General features: G+C 35.7%; 1 protein-coding gene across 2 annotated transcripts in view; it reads right to left on the bottom strand.

Annotated features, from left to right (window-relative positions):
- LOC115224191 (chitotriosidase-1) overlaps window positions 1-5,952 on the bottom strand; it is a 192,298-nt gene that overhangs the window by 83,415 nt on the left and 102,931 nt on the right. The gene's annotated exons all lie outside the window — the stretch shown is intronic.

The following is a 5,952-nucleotide window of genomic DNA, read 5'->3' as shown; positions in this document are numbered from 1 at the left end:
GTAATGCCATTTTTGTTTTTGTCAAAGATACAATGGGTGTAAGAAAGTATAATTTTCATTTTGAAATCAGAATGGTAACCTCACTGCCTGTGTGTGATAACTGGCGTTACAAACACCATACAATTGATCTTTACTCAGGTGAGTGGACCTGTCACTAGGTAAATAATTAATGATATTAACAGTTTAACCCAACACACTCAGCATAACACATGCTTTTTGAAATTTTCTCTTTCTCTCTCTCTCTCTCTCACACACACACACACACATACACACACAAGCACACATTTACTATATATGTGTGCATGACTGTATAAATACTCTTATTTTTTTCTGACAAATACAAAGTATACATAGCTATATATAATAATAATAATAATCCTTGGATGAAATTGATAAACATTTCATTCATAAATATTTCCACAAATCAAATGTCCCTTAAGATCACAGTTCATATTCCTCAGATGATTACAGTGTAGTCCATAGCATCTGTTGGCATCAGGTTGATCATCTTCATGGTTTCATATCTTCAGGTGATATAACATCAATGGATGTACAATAGAGAGCTACTCACCCCCTTTTGACTAGTATGAAGGTTGAATGAGTTATGATGTAACATAACATTAATGGATATACAACAGAGGGATGCTTATCTATCCTTCATACTGGTCAAATGTTATATCACCTAAAGAAAATTTTTTTTTTTTTTTTAGTTAGTTAATTAGTTAATTTTTGGGCTCAAAAAGCAAAAAGCAAGGCTATGTAGGGGCACATGGAGTTATGTACCGGGTGGTGTTCATGTAAAGAGTTCAGGCCACTTGTGGTCAAGAGAGACTTAGAACCGAGCGGTCGTCGGCATCTTCACCATCTCGTCCAGCAGCTTATTCCACGGATCCGCAATGAATCCATGAAGATGATCAACTGGATGGCCATGGATACTACAGATAGACTACACTGTAATCTTCTCAGGAATACAAGACTTTGATCTGAAGAGACATGGGGTTTGTGAAAATGCCCACAGCGATGCATTAAATGTTTATAAATTCCATTGAAGGTTGATTGTCGTTATTATTATATTTGTCCTACATTATATCAGTACAGCTCAATGCAACCCCAAAAAACTGGTTCCCCAGTCAGCACCATTAGACTGTGGCCAGCATAATGGTATAGGGGCTTTATTTGCATATGCAAAACGTTTCCTGTAAACAAATTTAAAAGATAAATATATGTATATATATATATACATTCGGATATAAGTGTTTTATATGTTATGTTATAATAAAAACAATTTAACTTTAAACTAAAGAATTATCTTTACCTTTTATCATTTATTTGTTTCAGTCATTAGACTGAGGCCATGCTGGGGCAATGCCTTGAAAAATGTTTTAGTTAAATCAATTGACCCAAGAACTTCTTTTTGTTTTTTAGCCTGGTAGTTATTCTACCAATCTCCTTTGCCAAACTGCTAAGTTATGGGTATGTAAACTCACCAACACCAGTTGTCAAGTGGTGGTGGGCAGACAAACAGACACAAAGACACACACACATATATATATATCATGGGCTTCTCTCAGTTTCTTATTTTTTTACTGCCCACAAGGGGCTACACACAGAGGGGACAAACAAGGAGAGACAAACGGATCATGTCGATTACATCAACCCCAGGACGTAACTGGTACTTAATTTATCTACCCCGAAAGGATGAAAGGCAGAGTCGACCTCGGCAGAATTTGAACTCAGAACATAACAGCAGACAAAATACCACTAAGCATTTCGCCCAGCGTGCTAATGTTTCTGCCAGCTCACCGCCTTTCTCTCAGTTTCTGTCTACCAAATCCATTCACAAGGCTTTGGTCAGCCCAGGGCTATAGTAAAAGACACTTGCCTAAGGTGTCACACAGTGGGATTGAACCCAGAGCTATGTTGTTGGGAAGCAAGCTTCTTACTACAGCCAAACTTTGCTTAATATTTTTTGTAGAGTACATATTTATTATTCTTTACAAGAAAAGGGGTGACAGTGAGTTGAAAATTTTAGTCTGCAAGCCTTTGTCAGACTGTGGTGCATTTGGGTCCCCCTTGGATTTATAGAATTTCTGGTGTGAAGAAGAGATATGTTGGATGATAAATAGAGTACAATGAGAGTACAAGGCAAGTATATTCAAAGGAAAATTTACTGCTATGAAAAAGACCAAAAGAATAAACAAACCACCAACTATCTAATCAAATGTCCAGCACCTAATCCATTACCTCAACCTTTTGAAAATAAAATATTTGCTGCAATCAAGGGAATAAAATTTAACATGCAAATTAACAGACTGCAGGAGGAACTGAAGCAGAAAATCGATCCCATCATTACCAGCATAAATGTGTCTGTAAAATCAGATAAAACAAGCAATCTCTACCAGATAAATCAAACTTCTTACAACCACTTCCTTTCTAACAATTCCAACATATGTAAAATATCATCATCATCATCATCGTCGTTTAACGTCCACTTTCCATGCTTGCATGGGTTGGACGATTTGACTGAGGACTGGCAAACCAGACGGCCACACCAGGCTCCAATATGATCTGCCAAAGTTTCTACAGCTGGATGCCCTTCCTAACACAAACCACTCCGAGTGTGTAGTGGGTGCTTTTACGTGTCACCGGCATGAGGGCCAGTCAGAGTAAAAGATGTTTTATGTAACACATTCTACCAGTATACGAAGTTTAAAAGTGTTTAGTTACAAAGAAATTATTTTTAAAATCTGCCGGTCGAAGCACAAAGATCCCATTTGATGACAGAACACGGTACAATGAAGTCATATAACAAGGCTGCAACTTTAAATAACTTTACTAGAGGTCTCAAACACATACAATTAAGCAATGAAAGAAGGAGTTTGATGAATAGAGGCCATGCTCATCTTCTGTCTACTACCTCATTTCTGCTGGCTGGCTCTCTTACCATACACACCAGCATTTGATCTTGCTGCGCTGGTTGGTCTATTGGGTAAAAATAAACTGATCCAAGAAATGGACTCGGTCAAGTATTACATCATCGCATGACCGGTTTATGTGACCAATTGTTAAGAACATGCAGAATGTACCGATTCCCGAGTATTTAAGCCCAAACAAGCAATTTATGATAATAGTCTTGCTACAGAACTTACGAAATATTCTTTTCTACTCTAGGCACAAGGCCCGAAATTTTGGGGACCAGTCGATTAGATCGCCCCCAATACGCAACTGGTACTTAATTTATAAACTTCGAAAGGATGAAAGGCAAAGTCGACCTCAGCGGAATTTGAACTCAGAATGTAACGGCAGACGAAATACCTACTTCTTTACTACCCACAAGGGGCTAAACACAGAGAGGACAAACAAGGACAGACAAAGGGATTAAATCGATTACATCGACCCCAGTGCGTAACTGGTACTTAATTTATCGACCCCGAAAGGATGAAAGGCAAAGTCGACCTCGGCGCAATTTGAACTCAGAATGTAACGGCAGACGAAATACCGCTAAGCATTTCGCCCGGCGTGTTAACGTTTCTGCCAGATGCGGCCTTAGAACTTACGAAATATTGTAGAACTTTGGAAATAGTTACTCAAAAGAAGACTTTGAAGGAAAGCAATTATAAATGATGCCAGACTAACACCGAAATCATCTAAAATGGCGTAGTTCCAACAAAAAAATGTATTAGACAATTAATCTGTAAGAAAAAATATATTTGACTGAAAATGCTAAACTAAATAAGTTATTCTGCGGGCCATGCTTGTTATTTAGTTTTAAAAAAAAACTGTTTGGGGTAATAAAGGTGTACGGTGATTTGAATAATCTACATACGACCATATTATAGCATGAAAGTTCTCAAAGACATAGAACTCACGACAGATTTGGGAAAAAATTAGGGTTTTTTTCGTATAGACATACAGTTAGACACACACAGAAGGCAGAGTATGCAGCAGCATAATAAAAGGTTAAATGACTATTCTGCGACGATTGAGTGATTCTGTTATTTTTTTAGGTTATTATAATTTCGGGATCATTTTTATTCCAAAGAATCCAATAATCACAGGAATTATAAAGAACTTTTATCTTTTACATTCAGTCAGGGAGTATGATGAAGAATTGGCAAGCCATCTAGATACAGCTTCCGCTTTCTTGGGTCTGTCAAAACAGAATTCAAAATGACTTGGTCGATGCTATTCATAAGGTTATATCGAATTTAATAGAAAATGAACTTAGGGAGGCTAAGTATGTAGCTTTTCTTGTAGATGAAACGGCCGTTGTGTCGAACTATTCACGGTTGTCAACCGTTTTGCGTTATGTTATAAAAGATTTACGGAGATGTACTTGCATACCGAGTGACCTGATCTGAGATCGTGTGCTGGAACGAAAACAATTGCAGCGTGGAAGGTGTTTATAATTATAAGTCATTTAAGAAACACACAAAAACCGTTCGATTCACTTCAATATTTAAATTTAATTTGCCAAAATATTTTCGTCGCTTTGAGACCGCGACCTGTTCACTGACAAAACTTTGCGCTGCATCAGTGAACAGGTCGCGGTCTCAAAGCGACGAAAATATTTTGGCAAATTAAATTTAAATATTGAAGTGAATCGAACGGTTTTTGTGTGTTTCTTAAATGACTTATAAACACCTTCCACGCTGCAATTGTTATAAAGGATTGTTACTAAAGAACGATTTATCTGTTTTAACGATGTTAGTGTAGATCGTTCAGCAAATGCGTTATCTGAACATATTTTAAAATGTAATTGAAACGAGAAAGAGTGAAAGCAAAGCAATTGCACAAACGTATAACGGTGCCGTTAGAATGGCAAGACAATGAAATGGGTTGCAGTCTAAGCTAAGAGAGACATATGAATATGGGATTTTTAATAACTGTTGCGCTCATGCTCTAAATTCGTAAGTCTCGTAGACAGGAGTCCCGGGTGAAAACCAGTAATCCTAACTACTAGACTTGTGATTTTTCTTTTTACATAATTCGTTTATGGAGCGAACTAAAGGTTATGTATTTAGTGGAAAATTTCAAAACTCAAAGTGCTCGTAATTTATAGTTTTATATTTACTTCAATGATCTTATTCGTACAATTGCCAAAATTCTTCAATCATTGCAATTTGATTCTTTTACAATTCCTTCTCCAAATGCCTCCCTAGAGCAGTCCTTTTCTGCGTTGAAGATAATAATGAAGGAATGCAAAAGGAGAGAAGTATTTCAGAGTTAGTCCTATATTGGTTGAAAAAGATTTACTCCAACGACTCATTAAAACAGAAGACTTCTATGAAAATGTAATAAATATATTTGCCTTCAAAGATCGAAGAATTAAATTAATTTATTAATGAGCTAAGTAAATAATTATTTTTTGCACATCGTTTTCTAAAATTTTAGATGTAATGAACAGCGATCCTTACACCCATAATATGAAACAAAATGGTTTCTCTTAATGAAATAATTTCAAAAGTGATTTGGCTCAACTAGTAAGTATTTATATGACCAGTTGGAAAGGTCACTGTACGCCACTAATATATATATATATATATATATATATATATATATATATATATATATATATATATATATATATATGATTTGAAAACCCCACAAGAATGGGAGAAAGCGCTAATACATGATCTAAGTTATATGATATATAAAAAATAAAAAAGAGTGAAAAATTACAGAAGGCTTGTGTTATAAGGTTAAAGAATATATTTAAGTCCTTATGTTGGAAAATGTTATAAAAGTTTGTGTATAGTAACATAGGTTTTGGAGGAATAACCGGTTCCGTATTTTCTTTTCAAATTTCTCAAATTTCTTTACCTACATCGTGTCATGTCTTCGCTATATATATATATATATATATATATATATATATATATATATCGAGGTGTAGGAAGAAAGGATCGAGATGTAGGGAGAAAGTTAGCCTCAAGCAATCCGTAATAAATA

The sequence above is a fragment of the Octopus sinensis genome, linkage group LG2 (assembly GCF_006345805.1).
Source record: "Octopus sinensis linkage group LG2, ASM634580v1, whole genome shotgun sequence".
In the NCBI taxonomy this organism is placed as follows: domain Eukaryota; kingdom Metazoa; phylum Mollusca; class Cephalopoda; order Octopoda; family Octopodidae; genus Octopus; species Octopus sinensis.
Note: the sequence above shows the minus strand (reverse complement) of the source record. Positions and strands in the feature narration are given on the sequence as shown.